The sequence below is a fragment of the Empidonax traillii genome, unplaced genomic scaffold (genome assembly GCF_003031625.1).
Source record: "Empidonax traillii isolate 1590-97213 ecotype Southwest subspecies unplaced genomic scaffold, ASM303162v1 scaffold758:size305278, whole genome shotgun sequence".
Taxonomy (NCBI): domain Eukaryota; kingdom Metazoa; phylum Chordata; class Aves; order Passeriformes; family Tyrannidae; genus Empidonax; species Empidonax traillii.
This window is the reverse complement of record NW_020955951.1, coordinates 167,279-194,128: the sequence shown is the minus strand read 5'-3', so window position 1 is coordinate 194,128 and position 26,850 is coordinate 167,279. Positions and strand designations below refer to the sequence as shown.

Below are 26,850 nucleotides of genomic sequence, written 5' to 3'. Positions count from 1 at the left end.
ACCCTTTTAAAAGTGTAAACATTTCAGAAATGGTCTCATTAATGTTGTACACATGGAAATACCACCTCCTTGACCTTTACTCAGCAATCTGCTCTAATCCGATACAGCAGCATTTGCTTTCAGGTATACTCTGTCACACAGGGAATGCGTGTTTAGCGGATTATCCATTATAAACAAGCCTGAGTCACTAGTTTCCAAAACACTATCTCTCAGTCAAATAGCATGGCTCTAAAAGCCCATATTTGGTCTGCAAGCACCTTGAATTTGACTGAAGATTTAAGGAAACATTTTTTGGGATGAGTTTAGTATAGCAGACAATACTAAAGAACAATCCTGTCCTTGACATTGTCCTTTATTACTTCATCACTGGTTGCATCATCAGCATTGTCTCTGTCTAATGAGATACTATGTGTTCTCAGGTCCAAATCCAAGCAACTGAGTACTCTGATCCTCAGGGCCTCAAAGAATGAGCCCTTTGGTCTATCTCTCAGGAACATCGATTCTGAGTCCTTCCTCATTTACAATTACTTTAGAAAGTATGACTATTAGCCCGCTTGCAATTAATTTAATGCATTTAATTAGCCTTATGTTGGTTTGTTTTTTACTCAGAACATCATGTGGAACAAAATCACAGTCTTCACTAAAATTTTAATAGCTGTATATTTAAGTAGATATCAAAACATTACTTCTATCAACCAAACAGTGAGCATCTACCAAAATTGCATTGCAATTAGTTCACAAGATAATTTTACACTGATTACTATGAATTTTATTACCTTATTCTAATCCCTTTCTAACTTCAACTCTGTATTGGCTTTCCTGTGATTTGCCCTTGAATTTATCAGATTACCACCCACTCTTCAACTGTTTAAGTCATAACTCCCATCTTTTCCTTATTTGACTCAGCTGGCTGTTTTGGCTTAAGCATCTTGACAATTGACTTGATTCTTTTCCAATTGGTGGTGCTGAAATATGGTGGAGGTAGAGGTGCAGCAAATGAGAACATGATTTTTCCCAGACTGAAGTAGAAAAAACCGTGGTTTTGTTGTCTTGGCCATTCTGACTTCCTCTACATGTTGTCTCCTCTCCTGGATTAGAAAGAAAATTTCTACACACAAGTACAAGCATGATTGCTTTAAAAATAAAAGTAGAAAACTTTGCTTCAACTCTCAGAACTTTCACCTTTGCTCTTCTTATGGTCGGGGAAGAAACCTGCTGTAAGAGTTGCAGATGGAATCTATCCCTTCTCACATCAACCTCTTACTGAGTTTACTTGAAGTGATGCAACTCCATCATTCCAAGCCACATCATTTTTTAAGCTTTGTGCAGCACCTAAGTCTAAACAAAGCCCAACCTGACAGATCCCTTTGCCAGCACTGTAGAGCAAGTCACCAGCAACAAGAGGGTAACCTTACTGCCCCTCTTCAGCACCTTCTTTCCCTGAAAGAAGCAGTAGGTTTAACTTAGGGCAAGGAAAGGTGGCAGATACATCAGGGAAAGAAAAAGCTCCTCTCTCCTAAGCATCTTAGCTCTTGCTTCCTTTAGTTCATTCAGGATAACCTCTCCACTGCACACACTAGGGCAAAGGCAGCCACTGAAGGTGGAAGAGAAGGAACAACTGACCTCCAGGAGATGTCCTTTTGTGCTTGGTGCATCTCTGTGCATTGTCATTACTGTAGATCTGCCCATCTTAGGCTATTTAAAGAATGGATAAAGCTGCGGTAATTCGAGATGGGCTGCCTGTGTAAGATGACAGTGAGTGGCAGGAACATCCCAGCCTGCACTCAGTTAGATGGATTAATAAAGACCAATATCCCAAATTCCAGCCTGGAGCCTACTGCTGTTTCTAGTTACATAAATGGTAACACGGTCCAATCTACCAGTTCACTGCTACCTCACTAACTCACTGCTAAATGCCTGCAACAGGAGCTCAGGTGACCTTCCAAATCCAGGTGGAAGGTTTTAAGAACTGAATTATTACTTACATACCACAGGAAAGTAACTGATACTCTGAAGTGTCTTTGACTAATGTATTTTGTCTAACATTTCATCTGCCCCAAAACTGAGTCCAATTTATCGCTTCTGGCAAGAAATAGGATCACTTGTGTGGCAAGCCTTACTGATTAGGGTTGAAGACAATTTGTACAATATTATTGCCACCTGTATTGAAGAAGGAACAGCTGCTACCCCTCACACCAGCTTTAAAGGGTAAAGATGAATGGATAGAAACCTGCACACACATACATGTGGGTAGCAGGAGGAAAGGAAAACACTGGCAAGACTCATGCTATAAACACATCTGGGCTCAGAGAACAGACATCCACTATTTAAGGAATGGCTCCCTGATGCTCAGCTTTGAAAGTGGAACAAATATTTACTGCTGGCTCTGAATTTTCCAGCTTTTGAGCTTAAAACAACATGAAACAGCCTTTGCAGCATGGAGCCATTCCGCACCGATGTGCTCACTGGGCTTAGCTTACAGAGCTTACGGAGCTGGGGATGACCAACCTTCAAGAGCTGATCAACTATGCCTTGGCTGGCTACAGAGTCAAGCCATCAAAGATCAGTTCAAGGTTTCCACACGCCTCAGCAGCAACTGGTTTAAGCACCATTTTCTTGCATACAGCAATAGCTGGGAGACTTGGTAAGAGTTAAGGACTTCCTGGAATTAAACAGGAGGCACCAGGGGTGATCAAGAGGCATTTAGGAGGGGGTCTTGCACAAAGTCTTGGTCTTCACCTTTTTCTTCCTCTTCGTCAGTCATATGCTTCCCCTCCCACAACCTGCCATGGCATTCCCCCCTTGCTGAGCATACCCACTCCCAGCAGGAAGGGCAGCAGCAGCTATCACAACAGGAGAGCGGCCCAAGGGCAGAGAAAACTTGCACTGACCTAAGCAGTTTGACATAAAGCACGCTTATCACGAAGCAGCAGACACACTGACCTGCTGGAAGGGACCTCTTTGGTTAGCCTTTTTTAATTCAGGAAAAGGCAAGGACCACTCCTCTGAAGTGTCAGGGGAAGGTGGAGCAAGAATTATTACGTAAAGCCTCTTTCAACCCAGTCCATGCTGTCTTCTCAGCACAAGTCCTCTGGGAGTTTCCCAGCAGCTCTACTGCCATGCTTCCACCTCTGAGATAATCCTCCAAAACTTTTTGTTGGAAAGTTAAAAATTTCAATGGAACAAATGAATAACAAAGATGCCCTTGATAGCAGCAAACAATGGATTTGCTCAAGCTCTGTTCATAGCAAGTCCTAGGCTGTGACTGTTCTCATCACTGGCTCTCAAAACACAAGAGCAGCAGAAAGTGTGTGTGTAGGGGTGTAAAAATAGTAACAATAAAACTTTGAAGGAGGAAAACAGAGAGGAATAAAGCACCAAAGCAAAGGGACATAGAGTCCTATGGGAGGTGGGAGAACAGAAGAGTAGGTCAGTCTCTATCACTTCCAACCCAGAAGAAGTGGTACAGACTTCTGTATCAGACAAATCGTGTCTCCCAGGACCTTGTCCAGATTATTTACAAGCCCGTTTACTGGCAGTGTCAGCAGTCCTACAGGCCACACAGCATCACTGGTGGTTGCGGGACAAGCAGTGGGTAAGGAGGGTGAATGATTTCAGTCCTACTTGGTGATCCCATGCTATTGGAAAACCCTGTAGGCCCTTGCAGCCCACTTGAAAAGCCTCATGTCCATCACAGGAGATGTCAAAGATGCTCTGCCTTACCGATATGCATCTTCATGGGTGTGTGGGGGAAACACATCCTGTTCCTCAGCATGGCAAAAGAAGGTCTGGGCGCAGCTATCGTGGGCACAGCTGGGCCCTCACCTCCCCCAGGGAGGTCTCTTCTCCCTTTCTGTGGGGTGAAGATTTCAGAAAAAGCTAGAGTCATAGAAGAGAGCAATGGAGGTAGGATTGGGATGCAGCTCAACAAAACTCAGTTTTCATGCTGTCCAGCCTCCAGGTACCTGCTCACACATTCATTGGTACTCCTTTGCAGAGCACAAACTTCCCCACACCCCTCCGCTTGGAGACACCATCCCTTTTACTTTATGAGTGCTGTCTGGAAAGCATAAGAGAGAAAGTAAGTACCCATAACATCATGTTGGAGAGGGCTCTGGTTTGAGCTGTTCCACTAAGAGACTGACTGGGTCAGATTTCCTTCCCTTCTCAAAGAGCATTCACAAAGTTATCTATCCTGGAAGATACTGCTTCACTACTGAATAATAAACTGGACTAAAATTAATTCTTCTATGTGGGAGAAAATATTTGAGGCTTTCAGGGAATCATTTTAAAGAAAAATCTAGATAGACAAAAAAAGAAAACACACCTAGCCCTTCTTTCCCCCATTGATTTGTTTTTTTTTTTTTTTTTTTTAAGCTTTGAGCACTTCAAAATATAGTGATTTTTTTCTTGTTTCAGGGTTCTGATAACTGTTATAAAAGTGATCTGGAAAAAAAATATTCCCAAACAGCTTATCTTTAACAAGGCTGTCAAATGCCTTGTGTTCGTGTCCCAGGGAAACTGTTTTGTAAACTGAAACTTATTGCTATTGCAAAAGCAGGAAGAGACTCCTCTGACCTCCACAGCTTCCACGTTTAGAAAAGCACGTTCCAGTGCTACCAGAAAAAAAATGACCTCTCATAAAACTCCTTTAAATGTACAATCTCCTCCTCTGTCATCTGTCTAGCCAAAAAAAAAAAAAAAAAAAAAAAAAAAAGATAATATGCAACTATGGGTTTGTGACAGCTGGCAGATTGCTGACTGAAGCAGATTTACTGAAACTGCTTTCTGATTGCCCCTGTGTGCATCTGAGCACTACCAGGGCCACAAGAAGGTTACAAATCCCACTCTTGTCCAGTGTTAATCACTTAGCACATTTGAAAAATGTGCCACCTGATGAAAGGCAAATCCATGTCCTCTCTCCCAAGGTTTGAATCTGCTGCCAGATTTCACAGAGCTGGCATGAGCAATGGGATTCACTCCTCTTAAGGAAGATGGTTCTCACAGAACCAAAACACCAAGTCAGGGAAAAATTAGGAATTGGTATTTTAGACCTGCTTCCCATTTGTTACATGTAAGGGCAACCACACACTTTTATGGATACAACCAGGTCAGCTAAGCTAAGCAAACCAAAAGCCATCCTTCCTTTTCATTTGTTACTGACTTTTTCCATTTGAAATCAGTTTCCACTGCAACTAAACACGTAGTTTCCATAGGCAGATCTCTGGAACAGGGAAACCACAGCTCTTCACGGTGCTCCAGTAGGTGACTTTTTCCTCCATTGAATTACTTGAAGACATAACACTGTGTTCGAGGTCCTGCCCAGATTAGTTCTGCACAACTACACTGCAGTGAACCAAAGTCATCAATTATCAGATCTATCTGTAGCTACAAAGCAGGAAATTACTCTTCTACAGTCAACTTACTGTCCAAATGGCTCAAAAATCAGAGCAACAGGTACAACAGTTCTTGTTCCCACTAGAAAGAGTGTGGCTGTGTGTGGTCCTGAACATCCCAGGGGCAAGGGATGGTCTTTCTCACAGGAGGAGCAGAGGACGTACAACTCCTGGTCAGAGCTGTGTGGCACACCACTGGACTGAGCCATCAAGACTACATTTTAGAGTTATTGACTGGGCAAGGGAAAGATTCTGATTTGATTATCCAACTTGCTGAATGACAACAGATTTGCACCACTGTGAGCGAGAAGAGTCTCAGCTCCACTCTGAACTGTAGCCTGGGCTCTCATGAGATGAATTCCCCTGGAGCAGGCCCAAGTCAAGGTTGGGCATAAGTTCCTCATACCTTCTCCTAGAGGTGGTACAGTCTGCAGCAGAGCTGCTGGAGCATTAAACTCTTAAGAGTTGCTTTTGTAGGTGAGAAAAATGTGAATATCAGGATTATTTGCATGGGCTGCTGAGCCACCTCACACACCACATTTCATTATGGTGCTGGCAGCCCTGCTTGCCTGCTGGTGAGTCTTCACCCCGCCTGCCACCCCACACCCACCTCCCTGTCTGTGTCCTGAGCTCATCTGACCCCCAAGCCAGAGAATTCCAGGCAAGCATCCCATGCAACAACACAGACCTTGCTACAGACAAGTGTTTTTCATTACTGTTGGAGTTTAGGGAAAATAGTTTCCAGAACTTAAGGAAAAAAACCTCAAAACACCAAAACCCCCTTATGTATATATATATATATATGTATGCACATGCATCACACACACATTTATGTCAGAGGTTTTCTGAACTTGAAGAAGCATTTGCTGCCAAGTGGTATGCCCTTCTTTATGACAGCAAAACTGACATATACATTTGGGCTTGGATGACCATCTAACTGGTATGCTAAGAAGATACTTATCTACGGATATAACTCGCTGTGATTAGGGGAAGAAAAAAGAACCACAAAAACACAGAGCGAAAATGAATGACAAAAATGTCACCAGTGGTGTTTTTGTATGTATTCCAACTCTGAAAACAATTACCCTTTGGCAAAATTTCAAATTCTGATTAGTTGATAGTGCTGCAAGTAAGCCAAGAGAAAATAAGCATGAAAGGAAATGAACTGATATTCCTGATGCAGAACTGGATTGGTGCTTAGAGGAAAGCATACCCAAGTTAACCTCCAAATGTCATACCCGCATCATAACATAAATATGAACGAAGTACTATTTATAGGGCTTCAAATGAGTAGTTGATAACTGACACTTAACTATGCACATTTAAATATGTATCTTTCTTAAGTAACTCCTGCCCTTCACATAAACACATTTGGTTTCAATAAAAACGTATGCTTGGGATTATTTTATTTTTTTGAACACGTGAGAGTCCAAACTAGTCCTTTTGTTTGCAATTACTGTCCTGACAGCTCAAACTGTAATTGACTTCATTAGTAGTCACTCATCTCATGAGACACATTACTAATAAACTTCTGTCATCTTGGATAGAAGTCCCTTCCATTAATGTTACAATTTTTCAGATAGCCCAGCAAGTCTCAACCTCACATGGAAAACTATTCACAGTTCTGGAGGGAACCAGAATACTTCTGCCAGCCTGCAAGTATAGGATAATTTGGTCAAAGGCAGCTACTCCACTGCAATACAGAGAGTTTGTGAGATAGACTTTGCTGGGCAAGCCCCTTTTGTACTATGTATAACATATCCTGTCATCATGGCAGGCATTTTTCACAGAATATTCATTTAATTTCACAGACTTCAAAATATTCAAAGAATATTTTGAGTTGGAAAGGAAACACAAGGATCATCAAGGCTAACTCCTCAGTGGATGGCCCATAGAGGAGTGAAGCGCACAACCTTGGTGTTAGCACCATGCTCTAAGCATGGGTGACAAACATCTTGGTCAACAAAACTACAGCTGAATGATCTGCTGACATGCTCAAGTTCAGATTTAGAAGGGATCCACAGACTTAACTCTTCATTTGCCTGGTTTATTTAAGAGGCACAGTTTAGCAGAGTACTAAAGTAATTACTCACAGGTTTGCATAAAGAAAAACTTGAGGATGTTGTGGTTCTCTTTGTACCCTACAGCTCAGCTGTGATGCATGGAAACCAGTGTTTAATTCTGTTCCACTGTCTCACTTGATCACTCATGCCTCAACTCTTGTGAACATATTTAGACAACGTAGTTGTAAAGTCTTGCAGGGAAAGGAGAAGGAGGGACTACTCATCTGATTTGCTTTTCAGCTCTTCATATTAACTGTCTGAAAGTGTAGGCTCTCGATCCACCTGTGCCACAGCGCTCAAGCCAGAGCCGCAGAGCAAGTCATCATTGGCACGGTGCAAAACCAGGAGAGCCATTACGAGGTTCCCAGTTCACCTCACGTGGTGGAGTCAATATACTATATTTATATATATATATAAAAAAAATTTAAAACTGTCAATTAGTCAAGTGATGAGATTAGTCATTATTCCACCAACTATGGTACTTTCTACATTTCTTTATAGTTCTAACTTCATGCTCCTTCCCATAGAAAGTTCATATTAGACCAAACCACTAACACCCCAGCATCTTACAACCAAACTAGATTATTTTTTAACTAGATTATTTTTCCTCCTCTTGGTTGAGTGACATTTTATAACTACTAATTCAGTGATGCATCATTGCCAAAGAAGACATGCACGTCATCATAAGCTTTCAATGCCAGTTGTAAAAATAACTCTTGAAGCAATGCAATTGCTAATTACTCATAGAAAACCATGATAAATTTTAAACTTGGAAACTCTGCCCTAGTTTTACTCATTTTTCTTATAGGCTTTGTTTAGAATATGAATTTAGGGAGCCAAGAAATCCCAAGAAAGTGGGAGAAAACAAATAAAAACAGGAACTGGAAAGAAGTGAAGTTGTAATATGGGAAGTAAATGGACCAAGAGAACCACAAGAGTTCAAAAACATAGAGCTTTTAAGGCAGGATGAGGGCCTGGATCTCAGTGATATCCCCTCATGCATGCTTTCTGAGCAGGGATGACAAAGTGTGTGCCTCAGAGCTGGGGAAGAGGTCTGCGTAGCAATTACTTTACCTCCCATAATATAAAACTGCTGAAGTAGAACAGGCAAGGTCAGAAGCAATTTGCAATCCCTATGGGCTGAAAGCTGCTTCTTGACCTGCCAAGGGCTGGATAAACTTCAGCTACTACTGCTACAACAGAAATATTTGAAGCATGTCTCTCAGCCGCACACATCAGAGCCCAGTGTCCCCCCTCACACTGGCGTTGACCTCAGCTGGTGTCAGCGTGCGAGGCTGCAGACTGCCTTGGACAGAGGGAAGGATGCTGCTTCTCTTGTAGAGCCTGCCACAGTGGCAGTAGGTACTGGCAGAGGGGCTGGACACACCAGCATGGCAACGTCATCACCTGCTGCTGCAACCAGACCTGAGAGGAACTGGAAGTTAAGTCTCCAGCTCGGGAGGGCTGTGTGTATAAATTTAAATGTTTGATGTTTGTCTTGCAGAATGGTTTATTCATAATCGCTAACTGAAGGAGTGAGTGGGTGGGAAAAGGCACTTCTTTATAGCATCAGCTTTGAACCCAAACTGAGCTACTGACCTGTAACCTTTTCTCCTGCCTGTGGCACAAGCACACAGCAAGTGCAAGCTAGTGTACGGTCAGGCAGAGGATCACAGCTGCCCTTCTGGGTTATGTTCACATAGGCAAGAGCAGTCTGTGACAATGATTTCCTCAAGGATCATGGCCATATGCCACTGCTGCCACTCAGTGTTCCCATCCCCCTTCCGAATACACAAGCTTGCACGGCGTGGAACACCAGTCTCCTAACAGCTGCCCACACAGACCCTGACAAGTACCTGCAGCTCCTCTCCACTAGCATCTCAACCTTTCCTGTTTGTTTATTGCCTGGGACCAAGCTAGCCCCTGACAAATTGAGTTTGTGAGCCAGAGACTGGAGAAGGATATGGGCTGATGACTATCTGCCCTCCATCAGGCACCAGGGGAGCTTCTGACGTGCTGATAGAAAGATTGGGGCCTCCAGGAGGTAGATTACTGCACCCCCCTGAGGCTCTGCTCTGCTGCCTATGACTAATTCTTCACCTAAATTAGAACATGCAGACTCCTGCTGATACATGCACTTCCAATAGGACAGCCAAGCTTATTTTTCCTTAGCTTTTAACTACCCTACTTACTCTACTTTTACATTAACTCATGTCTGCTCTGCTTGCTGTTCATTAGCCTTTTTATTACCCCGTTTCATGACACTTAACTCCTCCTACCCCCATCCACTTTTAAAGACTCGGTGGGTGGCAAAGCCCGTGCTTGTAGCACTGCGGGTGGGATAAGGTGAGTCTATAGATTTTGCCCAGGAGCAAGTACATATATAGGTGTAATAATCTTCCCTAGGCAATTCATCCAGCAAGGGTATGGGTTTGAACCCTGGCAGCTAGGCATGCCTACAGCTTTTCCACTACCAGTTCGTACCTCCCAGAGTGTGATGTGAAAGTGGCATGGCCTGGTGAAAACTGAGTGCTTACTGATGCAATATATGATCCCTACTGTGGTGCTTTAATCCCAACCAGCCAAAAAGTACCACCAGCCTCTCACTAACATACCCTGCCAGCCCCACAGTGGGATGGGGAGAAGAACTGGGGAAAAAAAAAGAAAACAAACTGTGAGCTAAGTTTAATACTTGAAATAAAATAATAATAATAAAATTGTAATGAAAAAGAGACAACCAAAGAGGAAAAAAAAAAAAAAACCAAAACAAGAAAGGCAAGTGGTGCACAACACAGCTGCTCGTGACCCGCTGATTGATGCCCAGCCTCTCCTCAAACAGCAATTGGTCCCTCCTGGGTAACTCCCGCAGTTCATATACAGAGCAGGATGTTGTATTGTTTGGAATAACTCTTTGGCCATTTCAGGTCAGCTGTCCTGGCTATGCTCCCTCCCAGCTTTCTGTGCACGTCTTTGCTGGCAGAGCATGGGAAACTGGAAAGTTCTTACTTAGGGTAAGCACACACTACGATGTTTTATCAACATTATTTACATACTAAATCCAAAAATACAGCACTCTACCAGCTACTAGGAAGAAAATTATCCCAGCCCAAACCAGGACACCTATCAATCTCTTCATCATTATTCCCTATTTGCAAAGGCGCAAAGCAACAGCTAATACCTGAAAGTTAAAACAGTCCAGTACATCCATCTGTTATAACTGCCCATGCAGAATTTCCAACATTTCCCTACAACTCTGCAACAGATGGGAAAAAAGCTGCCTTACACTCCCAAGACTTAGCCCAGCTTGTTTTTTCCTGAGCACTGAATTAGCATTACTTAAAAACAGGCCTGGCACAGTTTGCTCAGGGAGCTGACAGAGCTCAACTCAGGAGCTACAGAGCACGCTGTCAACAGAGTGTCAGCAGCGTTTGTTATGCCACGTGGAACGAAGCTGCAACATCCCCGTCACCATCTGACGTGGAAACGCAAACAAATTTCATCCACCTCCAGGAGCAAAGGGCTAGAAAAATTAATCTTTGGGTTTGTTTTCTTCCTCTTGCTAACCTCAGGCAAGGCAGTTACCATCCTGCTGCAACCTGTCATGCCAGAACCAACACTTGCCGTCAGCAGCACGCGTGCTGCCCGCTGTTATTTTTTTTTTTGGTGAATGAATACAGCTAAATAGCACAGGCTGCCATCAAAACTGCTCTTCTCCCTTGCCCAAGTGAAGCTCCCCTATCAACCCAAGCAGCATCATGCATGCCACGTTCAGCTGGTACTGCAGGGTCCTGCATCAGCCTGCTGGGTCGTACGTCTCAGGAAGGCTGAGAAGGTCTAAGTCCCCACTCCCTCAGTTGTCTCCACGCAGACAAAATAAAGGTCAGAAGAATAACCCAGCATGGGTTTCATACCAGTACATATTGTTTAAATATGCATATATATATATATACACACATGCACACATGTATATGGGCACGCACGTCAGTTCTCCATGCCACATCTCAGTCCAGCACCCCAGCATCAAAAATTATTACAAATAAAAAGAACACTATAGCTACAAAGTCAAGTACTCTGAGCTCAGACTACACAAATAGCCTTTATATCTGTATTTTTTAGCTTTAGTCCTCACCCACATGCCTTTTGTCACATACTATTTTTTCCATAAATCCTCTACCTGCTTCAGTGCCAATATTTTAAGCAATAGTCAGAGGCTATGCCCTAGAAAGTAGAGGTCTGGTAGACCTCTGCTTTACTTTTTACAAAAAGTCATAACATACTGCTAAATTACTGAACACTGTTGAAAGAAAAGTCATGGTCTCTTGTACCAAAAAAAGTTTCCATAGCATTTGCACAGTTCCTGCAAAATGCCCATTGCCTTGCTTTGAAAATAGATACTTCATCTACTTCCAGTTAATGACACTGAAACATTTTTGGCCTACTGTGCTAGGACAGTAAGTACATACAACAAGAACCAAAAGCACAGGGTTATACTTAAATTAATCAGGTAGCATAAAAAAATGGTTACTTACAAGTAATAAAGGTTTGGGATTTTTTCCTCAATTTCACAGTTCATTTTGACCTTAAACAAATCTGGTTTTCAGTATAATAAGCTGCAAGCAAAGTTGGGTCAAAGTCAGGAAATAATTCTCAGCAAGCATCATCAAAAATTCAAACATTTTGCCTTACTGTTTCCCAAAACAAAACTAACAAAAGTAAACTGAAAGTAGCACACTTCATCTGAAAAGAGGTTTTAAGCATGTCTTTCCCTATCCATTGAGAAGTGGCTCAGATGAGATGCTTGTTGGCAGATGAAGTACATCCTTCTCTTGATGATGATGAGTTAACTTTCTGTGCTTCTCTGCTCCTTCCAAAAAAACTGCCTCTCATCACTAGGAATTTAAACACTGCATGGACATCTACAATAGCAGCACTACCCGACAGCCAAACATAAAAACAACTACGTAGGTTTGGGTCTGAAGGGGACATGCAGTAAATGCATGCAGGCACACAGCGTGAAAAGGAAACAGAGACTGACTAAGCTGAGTGACAAGGAGAAAACTATTATTATTCTATGAAAAACTCAAGTAAAGGTCATACAGGTGACCTTGACTTTGGCATTTATTAACTTTTCAAAGTACCATTAGTATAATCAAAAACCACAAAACAACATTAATAGGATGCTTCTAGTATTGCTTTCTTAATATTTTAAGATAAATATAGTGAAACAACAGATTTTTCTCTTGTGAAATGGGCTCTTTAAGTAACTTTTACATCTCTGTGCTAGAGATAGTGCAATAACCCATCATTATTCCCTTTACAGTCCTCCTCACAGAAAGTGAGGCAGATGGCTTCCAGCAGGTTTGTAGCCTGTTGCTGAGAAAGGAAACACAGCCCTGAAGGAGGGTGACCTCTGGGGCAATGCTCTTCAAACAGTAACTCTCCAGAATGCTGAATAGACTGAGAGGTATTTATGGTCTATGGGGAGGTAAAGTTGCAATTCAGACCTGTCCCACGGAGCCACATCAGAAGTGGGTCTTGTTCAAGGAACTGGGACTGGTTACAGGATCATTGCCTGTGGTTTGATCCAGAAGCCATCAGACCACCTGTCAAAGCCTGGCAGAGCCGTGAGCAACTTCAGGCAGGATGTTCCAAGCGAGAAGCATCAGGCAATTCTCACTGCAAGTTATGCAGGAATCGGGGTACATTCTCTGTAGTTTAAATTCAATGCACCTCTGCAATCTCAGCTCTCATGTACTTTCTGAACAGCAAAACCAGCACACATTAATCAAGGTTTCTGCCTCAGCCATCTAGTGGAAGGTGTCCCTGCACATAGCAAGGCCATTGGAACTAGATGATCTTAAGGTACCTTCAAATCCAAACTCTTTTTTGATTCTATGATCTATCCCTTGGCCAACTTCTCCCAGTTCTCTTCACAGCTACCAACACTTCCTCTGCATTTTTGCATCTAGCCAGAAGAATTCTTCTGATCCATTACCCTGTGAACAGAGCACGTTAGATGGCTATTTCCAGCTAAAATGACTGTAGCTGGAATCCTGATATCAAGAGTTGTCAAAGATGAGACCCCTCTGTGATGCAGAAAATGTGGACTCTATTGCCAAAGTCACTGTTACAAGTCGCTTCAGGTCCTCATACGATTGCCTGCTCTCTCACTGTTACTTGTTCAGGTCACAAGGACTGCTTCTGTAGCCTGTTCCTCAGGCTGCTCTCCTAATTAGAAACCAATTAACTTCCTGTAGCACTTCATTCATACTTGAACAACATTTGTAATATCCTCATGAAAATAACATACCAAATAAAAGGGGAATTCAGTGTCAAGAGGTAAATAACCTGTTTGTGAAGCAAAGGCACAGAGCATTTGTTCATTATGGAGCAAGAGAAAGGGGGGGAAATGCCTTATGGCAGATCAGGAGGGCACAGGGGTTGTGTCTTACTTTCTTTGCTCATTGCTATGAAAGGGTACAAAGTAAAATTATGCAGTATACAGAGCAGCAGTTAGCCCTCTCAGTACAATGTTGTCCTTCTTTAGAGGAGGGGAGCTTAAGATTTTATGTTTGCCTTTGACAAGAATTTCTGTAGTGCTTTTATTTAAAAAAGGTTTTTAATTGGATCTGTCTTTCCATCATTTTCAGTACTATGATTTACCCCGGTAAACCAAATGGATCATGGGAGGGTAATTTTGCTCTTGGTACCATTTGGGCAAAACAAATGTTTTCTGTATGCCTCAGACTGTGAATGAATGAAGATATTAATTGAAATGTAAGGGTAATGATCTCAGAGCACTGATTTGAGAAACTCTGTTTTACCTCTGGGGTGCTATTTGGTTGCCTAAGCTATGAAGTCAAGTGCTGGCTGAAAGCTCAAGTTATCATTCTGAAGTTCTTGGGATTTAGCATGAGGTTACTGCTGCCTGACATGATGGCAAGTAATGCAACTCCCTTCAAGAGTCGCTGAAGTAAAAAAGCAATGAATGCTCTAGTGACTTCACAAGGAGGCTTCATGCCTTACTCTTGGGCGAAACCCCCATAACAACAGATAAAATAACATGTCAAAAGACTTTCTTACTTAAAGCCCTTAGCAAAAGGCCATTCTGCTTTACTCTTGTATGGATCTCAAGCCACAGGAGACATGAAAATTCAGCAGGAACAAGAGACCCTGCATGAGCTGTTTGACCATCACTCACCCGAAGGGAGAAAACACAGGCACAGACTGCCCTTGCTCAGGGTCACACCTTGCAGAAAAAAATGTTTGTGGGAAGACAGAGAAGGAAGTAAGGTTCCTGCCCTCTGCTCCAAGGAGAAGGGTCACAAGCAGTGCATTGGGTCACACCACAGGGGCTGAAGAAGAGGAAGAGGAGAGCAAAATTTCTGCTAAAGGTACTACAAAACACAGTCCAGAAAGAGATGAACTAAGTAAAGCCAAAACCAGTGGTCCTGCAGCTCGGCAGTACATACTGCTTTGGTGAAGAGTCCTCTGAAGTTGTCTGTTACCTGGCCAAACTCTTTGGCCCATGTCTGATCACAGTTCCAAATGCATACTGAGCTAAATACACTGGGCTTGGGACAACAAGTCACTTCTGTCCACTTCATCCCCCAGGACGCTTGACATATTTGACATACGGGGTTTTTGATCCTGTTCTTTAAATCCTCAGTAAGTTTCATGAGGGGTAAGCAATTGGGTTTAACACGTTAAAAAGTTTTTAGAAGTTGAGGGAACAGAAAGAATGGGGAGAATAAACACCAAAAAATACAACCAGCAGCCAGCTGCTATTTGCACACAAAAATATAATTTTTTTTCCCCCCCTGGAAAGTGCTGCTTCTGTGCTTAAGACCCAGACAGACAGGAAAAGACTTTGCCAGGACATCAGTTTTTCTCATTTGTAGGAGCAGAGAAAGGAGACTGCTGTGCAACCTTTACCAGCAGTCTCGCTGTCAGCTGAAGGACTCTACAGCTTACTCAGGCCTTTGTTATAAATCTGTTTTGGTTAGGAGTGGGGGCAGCTGTTAGTGCCATGACAGGAGCATACTTTAAGGCAGCAGTCATTTTGTGCAGTCATGTCTTCCACAAATTTGGACAAAGCATTAATGTTGTCTAGAAGAAACTGGGGCAGGAAGGAAGTCATGCCTCGTGAGTTCTCCACATGCTACCAAAAGAATAGTGAAAGCATTCTGAAGTGCAGTAGCCACTGTCACATCTCAGAGATGCCCCCGACAAGCCATGAGAAGGAGTGATTTGCGACAACCACTTTTCTGGATTTGGAAGTACAAGTAGTGAAAGTTACCAAGCTCTTGAAAAAAAAGTGTGCTCTGTTTCCAAGGTTTCCTTCAGATTGGCTCTCCTGGCAAACAGAAAAGATCCCAAGGCCAAGTAACTCTACTCAACCTCTAGCTCATCCTGCACGTCGCATGCCAGAAGGATTACGTAATGGCTTACTGCAGCCATGCCCTAAGCCCATTTAAAACTTCACACCCTCATGCGTGGCATAAACTCTTTGCATATTCCTTTAGTTCACAGTTTTCTCACAAGCTTGCTCAGCTATTTCCTGACAACTCCCATGAGTCATTTGGTGGTTTTTTTCCATGTAGTTCAAGTCAGTCTTTGAAACATGAAGTGTCTCAAGTCACACTGAGGAACTGGTCATCAGTGCACAGTCACCCACACGCCTAATGCTTAGGAGGCAAATTCCATGCATGATGATGGTTTCTGTATCCTTTATCAGACAGAATAAGGGTGGGGCCTCAGCAATGTTTTGTTTATGTTATCAGGACAACAAGCAGGTTTAAAAAAAAAAATTACCTTTGAAAGCATGACTGCTAATTTTAGAGCTAGATCTTTAGTGTGGAGATCAACCCTTTGTTTTAGATTTGCCTAATCTATATGGTGGTCTGGCTCTAGACACTGTCCCAATATGACCAGTAACAAAAATATTTTTTTAAAAGACCGAGTTATTCAAACTCATAAAGTATTGTATTTTCAAACCAAAATTGTGATTTGATGGTGCTTTGATTTACCAGCTGCATTTCTCTCAAAGCTTATTTGGCGAAGCCTACAAAGTGGATGATTTTACCCCAGATGAGGTCTGTTTGTCCTTTTGGTTCCCCAGCACAGACCTGCAACATAGGCCACAGATATGCAGATGAAGGAACTGCTGAAATAAGCATTCCAGAGCTATTGAACAGCTCTGGATATCAGCCTCCCTGATAAATACACTGGGAGAAGTGAAGTAAGACCATGAAGCATATATCAGTTTATGATACCTACCAAAATTCATTAGACCTTAACAGGGATATAAGAACAGTCATGCCATTGATTAAAAACACATACTGCTGACAGTGGCAAAGTTATTTAATCATATTTTGGAGCAAATCAGAGCTTTTTCCCCCCAAGGACAGTCTTGTGTACCATAAGGAGGGGTATGCAGGGAAACCCTGTGTGGAAGAGAACTGTTTGAATTTGCAGGACAAAAATTAAACAGAAAGACATTTTCATCCTTTGCTTATCTCTGTTTCATTGACCTTTTCTTTCAGAGGAGGGAAAAAAAAGTACTTGGGTCTGTGAAGAAATATTTGGAACAAGGATATCCTGCAAGTGAAAAGAAGTTCTACAATTGGGGAAGGCACAAAACCAGTCAGCGTAACCACAATGCTGGATTTCCTATGGAGATAACCATCGTGGCTGCACAAAGCTCCTGTGTTCCTTCAATTAACATACTGTAGGTGGAAGCCAAAAACACTGGATAATGGTAAGTTTCACTTTCTGCAAAGTCAAAAGCTGTTTTAATAGAAGCGTAGCTGCCTTTCTTTTCAGTTCCACTAGAAAATACTCTCTTTCTCAGAGGCTGACTGAACACCCACATTGTTCAGAAACCAGGCAGAGTGCTCCTTGTTAAGCTTGCTTGCAGTAAATCATAGCATCAAAGCTAGCAAGAGCTGGTATCCTGGGTAGGGATAATGCTGCAAGTCTTTCTAGTAAATGGATTTTCACTGAATGTATTGCCAGGAGGATTTTCTCTGGGAAAGAAGCGGAAGGCAAATAATGTCTCAGCCAATAGGCTGTTTGGTACAGCCTATTGGGGTGCAGCACATAAGTATGAAGACATGAGCAACTTAGTCCATGTTGCCATTAGAGGTGAACTTTTGAAAATCACACTGGTCATTTCTCATATTCAAGGGAAATTTCTAGATGTCAACAGGAAAAATTCAGCATCTCCTACAGAGAGTATAAGACATTTTAGGAGGCCTCGTGCCCCACCACTCTGAAACCTGCAAAAACTTCACACTCCCCATTTGCTGGTCCACCATAGCAGCCAAGTTTCCCTGGAGAGGGCAACGCCACAGGTAAGGCAAATAGGCTCAGGGCTTAGACAGTGAAAGACAAGGAGGTTAAAAATGCTGCTGACCTACACATTTAATGAAGTATTTCTTCTTTTTGTCAGCCTAACACACAAATATGTGACATATCTGTGCATTACCACACACCTACTCTTCAGCATTTGAAGTCTAGATGGCCCTTGAGGCAAGAATTATGTCATGAAGAACGAAGTGCAAACTCCATGCCATTATAAACATCTTATCAGTAATGATACCAAATTGGATTTGAACTGCAATCTTAACTTTGCTCCTTAGCTTTGACACCCAAAGAGCAGTTGTAGAAACTACATTCTTACAGAGGCAATAGGAAAGATAAGGAAGCCCGTTTATGATGTAATTAAGTAAAACATGCTGGTCTCCCAGTAATGTACCGATTTCTCATCATCCTAGAGTTGTCTCACCTTGCATGTGCTGCTTGAACACTTGTTTAAGATGCTGCCAGGGTGCTTTGTCAGTAGGACATGGTTGCCAATAGAAACTTAGCAGCAGAACACTGAAGCAAGGCTTGCATCCCTCTCCCAGTCTTTAGCATTGTGTTAATTCTTGAGAAAACTACTTTAAAAGAAATACACCAGGCACTTCTGAAAGGGGTCTGGGTGAAAGAAATCAAATAAGAACTTGGAATTGATGATTCCATAAGAAACATAAAAGATTTTTTTCCTCTTGTTACTGCTTTGAAAAAAGAAACACTTTCCAACTTCCAGCATCAAACAGCCCCAGTGTAAGTCTTTTTTTCTGGTTTCATTTGATAAAGGACAGGAAGAGTCTCAAAGTTTTCTTGAAATACCTTAAGATCTCAAATCCAACCTGCATGTCCTCATATTTTTCCATGAATCTTTTAACAGAGGTCCTTTTCCAGAAGCCGTACTAGTTTAGGGTTTAATCCTTGCCCTTCACCACATTTATTTTCCTCGCCCATTGCTGTTCCCACTGTAAATGAGTCATGGCTCTTTATACCCCTTTTAAAGAAGATAAGTGCATAAATAACCACTAAAAATGTGTCCTGTGTAAGTTTGTCAGTTATACAATTAAACATTTTCTCCTTCTCGTGATGTGTTTTATTGAGGTATAAATCAGGGCTACGAGGCAATTTAGCACAGACAGGAATTTTATGGAGTGGGGGTGCAGATCCCCTGGGCTCGCCTGGAAAATAAGAAACATACTCATAGATGATACAGCTTGCAGGGTGCAAGATTCACAGGAGCTAGAGATCGCTCTGTCTAGACTGAGATTTAACTTTCTCATTTAAATCAAGTGAAATAGGACTGTGCTGGATGCAATTGCATTAAACCTTTCTGTGTTGGATTAAGGAGCTTTTTGCAAAGCCAAGTCCTACTGAAGAAACTGTGTGGGCAGAATGGACTGGTGCCAAATCACAGGGAGTAAGCAGGAGCTGAAAGGTAGCAAGTATCTCCCTATGTTTAGCAAGGTTTTAGCTGCACTCTCTTTCTTCTACTAAGCAGAAACTTTCCTTTCTCTTCTGCTACTACAACAGCTAGAAAAATGTTTGTGGCAGACTTTGCTTTCTTCTACTCAGGACTCTCAGTTGCAGAGTCTCCTCATTTCTCTCTAGGAAGGTATAAGTTGAGGTCAAATAAGGAACCTTGGCTTGCTTGCATCTGGAGTGTGCCTGGTAAGAGATAGCAGCATTCAGATACAGCTTTTTTCTTGCTATCAGAAACTGACCAAAACCACCTCCCTGCACCTTTCCCAAAATGCCAAGTCACCCTGATGGAAAAGAAGTCACTCCATCCTCAGTCCGTGGAAATGGGGCAATCACATTTATCTCGGTGTCCACCCATGCAGATGTCCCCTCCCACCATATCCCCCAACTGCATATTTGGGATTTACAGATGGTAGTGCTACAGGGTTTTATTTCTCCAGCCAGCCCTGCACCCAAGGATCTGAGGCATTAGCATCCTAACCTCACCTAACAAAGACAAGGGGACTAGGTTCTTGTCTCCAGTCTGGTGTTAGACTCAATAAGCTCCTGAAGACACTTCACTCTCAGCGTCTCAGCTAGGCAGGATACATTTCAGCCCTCCTGCCCAGAGAAATGTAACTTGTACCTAACACTAGCATCTTCCAAAAAACAGACAACTAAGCTCTGCCTGCACAGTAGTGGGGCAAGGGCAACATTTTCCTCTCTGTGCACAAGCCAGTCCACACTTGGATTCAGGAGAGCTGCATAACTAAACTGTTGTCCTCTTAGCTGCTTATCTGGAGGCAGATGGCAGAAATAATACACAGAAGTTAGCAACAAGCTAAAACAAGTCTGCAGGCTCAGATGACCCCCCAGTCGAGTTATATTTGAATCAAGCACCACCCTCCTGACAAGCAGCCCCTCAGAGTACACAGTATTAATTTTTTTTATCCATATGAGCCTTCCACTGCCCAGCACTGCCAGCTTACATTTTCTGGAGTACAAGACCAAGAATATGTGCTGGTTTCCACGATGACCCTTGAGCTCCCACAGCTTGCAAGAATTCCAACATTCAATTTTTAATTTTTTTTTTTTAAAGAAAAATATGTGTGGTTTTTTTTTTTTTTTTTTTAACTCAGTCCTAAGTGCTTTGCCTGCTTCTGCAGTTCAGACAACAAAACCTATCCACCTGGTTGGCACACAACATGCCATGCCTGAGGATATCCTCTCCCGACATACCATCTTGGATTCTCTATCCACATTCCCTGGTGCTTTGCACTACAGTAAACTGAGCTGCTCTGTGACACTTGTCCAGCAACTCATGCCCAGGCCCCGACCTTCTGCACTAGATCCTTGGCTTCCAGCTGAAGAGATACACCCTGCATAATTGGTAGGGTTTCCAGACAACACCTAATCACAGGTTTGGCATTCAGAAAGTCCTGAATCAGGCTTCAGTAGCCTTCTGACCAAAGGCTAGCAAGGGGAGAGGCCCCTTGCCAAGGAAAGAGGAAAACTGCAGTCAACACCTTTATTAAGACTCAGACCTTAAGAGTGGGAAAGTTAGAAGTCCCTGTAAAGAGGGTGAGAGTTAACAAGAGAGCACAGTACCTTTCAACCATCTGTTTTGTTTTGTACTTTAAGGTGCAGTAAAACGTATTTATACCCAATTCCTAAGTTTACAAGGAAAGCAAGCTGCCTTAAAGGTTTTAAAACTCGTCTCAGATGAGCAGCAGTTCTCCCAGCCTGGGTTTTGGGGATTACATATCATGCCATTAATAATACTTTCATTCATTTTCCATCTACAAACTCTACCTCCAGTTGACAGAGATAGTTTGTTTTCATCTCCTTTGAAATAAAGAAAGATAAAGGCCTGAAGTAGCTACTGCCTGAAATATACCCAATTACAGAGACGTTGTGCACAGATCGTTAGATTAAGAATCACTGTAGAGAAATTTAGATATCGCGTCCAGTGAAGTAGCAAGAAAAACAGAGTACCTTGTAATGGATCTTGAAGAAAATACCAAGTACTTAGATTTTGTATTTATTTATTTTTAAGGAAAAAAATAAAGAGCTTTAGACTAACTTAGCAGTGGGGGCAGAAAATATATAAGTTATATAGGGAGTTTTATATTCTTTCCATTTGCTTCCCATGTGCTGTGCAAGTAACTGCTTCATCAACATGCATTCACCACAGTTTATCTAAGGGAAGCCTGGCCTTGGGAGCAGCTCCTTCATTTGCGGTTCTTTAACACAGCAGTAAGGCCTCAGGGACAACTCATAAGCGCAAAGTCGATCCCCTGATAATCCTCATGCAAAATAGAGCAGTCCTCAGGGGATGCTGGCAGACAAAACGAAGTGTGGAAAAAAGCCTAAACCTGCTCTGTTTTATGCCTGCATCCAACCCAGTAACTCCTAGACTGCAGCCAGGTACAGGTTTAAAGCCAGCTTTAGTCCTCCCTCCTTTCCAAGTATGACAAAATGCAAGTGAGGCACATCTCCACCTCCAGCCAACTGGAGAGTTAAGAGAAACAGAGATACAGAGATTTAGCTGAAGCTTACATTATGGATTAACACATCCTTGACCAACTGGAGAAGGTACCACTGAATTATCAAGGATAAGTGCAGAAGGGAGAGCAGGCATCTAGATGACATGGTTATCAGCTGTTGAGCAACCTGATATTTAAGGGCTGGGCTCTTCCAGTGACTCCTCATAAATTTTTTTAATATTACCTTGGGAAATTAAAGACAGTCTCTAGTTGTTTTGTTTCACTTTTGTGGGAGGTTACCAAATTGTGTATTGGGATCACTAGGATTCACCTAAGAAACAACCAAAGTAAACAGTCTTTGAACCAGTATATAGCCTATTTTTTTTGATAGCTATTTTACCTAAACCCCAATTGCATGAGCACCGTTACTATTCCACTGGAGATGGGGGGTATCCAAAGTAGCAAAGGGCTGGAATAGATTAGGGCCAACATTAAATGCTTGGAACCAATGCTTTGATGGTCAGAAGCAGTCAGAACACCAGAGAGAAACCCGGGAAAAACCCCTTTTGCTTTTCTCAGTTTTGAACTGCCTGAAGCCATTAGGTCTGAAAAGCACTAAGAGAAAACCAAAACAAAAAGCACCTTCCTTTCACAGTTTCTCTAATGTAACCTAAGCCTGAAAAACTCAGATTTTCACAAGAAAGGCGGCTCTACAACACACTCAGCAGTGCAAACAGTTCAGCGGAGCGCAGCAAGACAGGACACCCCGAGGGCCACCCTGAGAGGCGCCCGAACGTGAGCTGGCGCATGCAGGGAGACAGGACCAGCCACCGCACCTGCAGGCTGGGCTCAGACCCAGGGTAAACATGTGCCTTTCACAACAAAAACAAATGAAAGGCTTTGGGTTGCCCCAAATGAACATAAATATTTTTCTCTAGAAATTCTCCTGTTTTGTTTTTTCTTGGTTTTTTGTTTTGTTTTGTTTTTTTTTAAAGTAACAAAGAGCAGGCAAGAAGTGAAGGGGCTCGCTGAAAGCACCTTAAAGCTTTATTTGCTTTAATACTAAAGCAAGAGGCTCTAGCATCTACCCAAGTCCCATGAATATATGCATTCCTTATTGGCAGCATTAGAATGCCACTAAAGAACAGATTCACTCATTGACCTACAAATTATACTGTCTTTGCTCACCATGTCTGTTCATTTCCCAGAATATTTTTAAGGAGCCTTGTTTAATTTTATTTTTTTTCTCCCTTCTCTCATTCATGACATTTCCGTATGCTCATGATTATTTATTTGGCATGGCATTTTGATGTAAGGGAACAGCCAAGCCCTGCATGCATACATAGCACAGAATTTCCACTTTAAGGGAGCTGGGTTCTGTAACTTATAGATGGCACAAAAAAAATAACTTAAGGAGTGAATAACCTTAAACCTAGAAAAGTTGAGAGGTCTTATCTGTGTATGGCTTTTGGCAAGACAAATCAGTCATATCATCAACTTCAGCTTTAGAAAACTTTTGCCTTTGGCCCTGATCCCAACATTACATCTTGAACCTCTTTCTGCTATTGAACCTGAAAAAACGTCCTAGCCATATGCAGCTGGCCTGCTCGGGGGGACTGCAATGCCACCAGCAGCGGCATCCCAAGCCTGCCCAAGGTGAGATAGGAAACACATAAAAGTGGCTTGTCTCAGGCTTTTTGTATGAGAGCCTAGAGATAAACGTAGCTCAGTAATTTCCTCCCAGAGCCCCAGAACTTCTCCCAGACCCCACTGGACTTCTTTCACTGTTAAGCCCAAAGCCATTTACAAATAGCAGAAGGTTTTAGTCTCCTCACTGGGTTGCAGAGCTTACCTTGTGGTTACAAGCACATCTACTTATCCAGCCGAGCAGTAAACGGAGGCACGCTTCCCTTCATCGCACAAAGGATGATGACAGTAACCTGAACCATGCCTGCCTGCCCACAGCTATATAAACCCTAGCAGCTACAGACACCTGGAAAACGTACTGCTGACTGCTTCCCTCCCTGTTAATGAAGCACTTGAGCTACAGCCATTGTTTATTCAAGAACCTAATAAGAGATGACTGTGGCTATTTTCCACTTAACATCATTAGTTAAACAGAAATTGATTGCAGATGGAGAACAGCCATTGTGTTTTATTACCAGTGATTTGTTTCCTGGCATTTAGGGACAGGTCTAGGTTGGCAGATCTGTTCCCTTAAGCTGCAGACACTACAAGGTGTGGCCACACTCTGTGTTTACAAGCCATTATCACAGCTCATTTTTTGGCTTTTTTCAACTCCAGGCATGTCAATAAGTCTTAAAGGCTCTGTGTGAGGGAACATAAGTAGAGCTTGATTTGTTTGTTATCAGTCAAAGATTGCTGACATGTTTTAACTCTCTCTTAATAGAAAAGCTATCCACTCCAGGCAATACTTACTTGCTTTCCACAGAAGGTCTCAGCAGCTTTAAATAGAGATGAGCAAAAAGAAATCTAAATGGCTTTTAAATGTTTTAAGTCTTTCAAGCGAAACACGAAAGACAGTGCCAACCCACACAGTTTAATTTGGCTGGGTCTTGCCGCTCCCCGTATGCTGTACCAGACCAGATTCGTGGAACTACACCTGCAATATCTGGGATGCAAGCTTGAACTTCGTCAGGCCCATCTTTCTGCATTAACGCTGAAATGCATGCAAAATCCCACTCAAAAATTTCAGCTGGTGCCTATTAAAAATGAGACCAAGCTAATTAAAACAAGCAATGGGTGTTCTATCAAGCAGATATCTTCAGAAATCTTTTCTGGCCCCCAGAATGTGGCAGGAAACAATGCAAAATACCACAGCTGAAGATCTTCTCTGGAGCTTGTGTCAGATTTTTTGGCATCAGATCTCCCTGCTCCCTGACTTTTCCCCTTTGCTACTCAAAGGACAGGTGCCCCAGGTTCCCATTCTGCCAGGTACAGCATACCCTCCGTTTACATGGACTTCAGCAAATGACAGCGCTGGTAGGGTCTTGTAGGACCTGATTCTCAGCAATAGCTATACAGTATCTATAGAGCTATTGTAAGTAGTTACTACCACATCTCTTTCACAGTGTGCTTTCACCATCTGACAGAGCTTCCCTACCCAGCCTGACAGCTGGAGTACATAGGAACCATATTTGAAAAAAAACTACCTGTCCATCTAATCCATGTAAAAACAGCTGCTTTGCTAAGATGCAAATAACTTAGCAGGTTCCCCAAAGGAGAAGTTTCTCCCCTACCTCCACCAGTTATATAGAATATCACCAAATGATAGAATATGCTGAGTTGGAATGGACTCCTCAGATCTGAAAATTTATAGCCCTTCAAGTGGCTTCTAACCCATGCTCACTATAAAGCCATCAAATATGTGCTGGTACTCAGATTACCACTGGGACAGATAAACTCGAACAAAGAGATTGATCATTGTCCTTCCAGGCTCCCCATGGTCCATGTGACCAATTGCTGCCCGGAACCTTGCCATCCTCACTCCCCATGACCATACTTTCATAACGCCCAAAGACAGTAAAAGTGTAATTACTTATTTCATTACCTTTCCCCTCACAACAGAAAGTTTCAGGGAAAATGTTTCAGGGAAAATGTTACTGAGATCAGTTGCAAAAGGCATTTCATAGTGCCATATATAGCAGCTGATGTAGTTGACACAGAACATAGACAGTAATATTTTAAACAAAAAGCTTAATATTCTGCTGATCCTCCCTAAAGTTATGTTACATTTCAGTCTAACATCTGACCGATGACCCAAACTCGGATCAAATTTTCAGTGGGTGCAAATTATGCAGGGCATGTTTTCTAGCAAATCTAGTTGGCTAAATGTCCCCAAGTTTTCTTGCACACAGCTATCTTCTATCCAGAACAATGGTGAACATCAAGTGCGACAATGGGAATTTTTTTTTCTCATGTGACCAATTTTGTATTATTTCTCAATAATAAGTGCCATAAATAAATTCTTAATTCTCAAGGCTAAAAAGTCTATCTGATGTCGCAATCTACACCGTTTGGTATCATTCATGGATCTGTTAGCACTGCCTCCTGGGTGAGCTCGTACAGCGGTATGGCAGTTGTTAGCATGTTCAATAGCACTACAATCAACTTGTAAATTCAGATTTCATGAGAGACAGTTTTTGGTCTCAAGCAGCAGGACTGCTGGCAGCGCGGTGTATGTTGCGTGCAATCGCATGTGATGTTTTGTGCAATATCATCTGCAACATTTTATTTTAGATCATGCCCCCTGTCCTCACAAAATGTGACTGGACTCTTAAGAGTGAGAATGGGTTTTACAGTGGATGATTGTGAGCTGTAACTTCATGAGGCCTCAAAGTAAAACTCCATCTGTAGAGAAAGAATAAAGAATCAGCTGCAAATACAGTAAGATTAATGCATTATTCATCTGCTGGCATGGCACACCCTGGGAAAGAGGCTAATTAAAAGGGATTTGTGGAAAGTCACGTAGGATTACCTCTGCTAAAAGCAGTAGTATGACGTTTAGGTTATCAGTGATTTTTAAAAGTTCTAATTAAGATTCTAAAAAACAGAAGTTGTACCAAAAAATTGAGTCCTTCAGCTTCATCTGCACTGGAAATATGCTCTTCACATTAGTTCTGAAAGCATTTATAGCCTTAAGAAACTTGGAAAAGCCAAGACTAGTGTTCTATTATCTCAGTACTCTAAATCCTCTTCCTATAAACTGTCATGATAATGACTTCCATTTACATCAGTGACATGGGCTGATGAGGGAAGGTAGTAAAGTTCTGCTGATTTTATCAGCTGAAGCATGTGATGCGCAGGACTTGTTTCCCAGCAAATTAAACTAGCAACCAAATTAAGGACCTGAAATGCCAGCTCTGCTCTTCTGACAGCAGCAGGTATTAATTTTGCCCAAAACACATGGTGTCAAGTTTTTCAAAAGAAAACTAGAAAAAATTAATTGGAGGACACTTCCTTTTTCATCTCTTGGCCCTTTTAGGACACTGCTGCACTTCAGAAACAGGGGGGTTCATACACCTGGTTTTACCTTTTACCAAGAAAAGCTGGCTCTTCCCTTGCATGCAGGGA

General features: G+C 42.3%; 1 long non-coding RNA gene across 1 annotated transcript in view; it reads right to left on the bottom strand.

The window, feature by feature from the left end:
• The window catches only part of LOC114066343, a 57,558-nt gene extending 32,193 nt beyond the window's left edge, over positions 1 to 25,365 (bottom strand). Inside the window, exon 1 of the long non-coding RNA XR_003573166.1 lies at positions 25,316 to 25,365. This is a non-coding gene — a long non-coding RNA (uncharacterized LOC114066343). The remainder of the gene's footprint in view (positions 1 to 25,315) is intronic.
• Between the last annotated feature and the right edge of the window lie 1,485 nt (positions 25,366 to 26,850).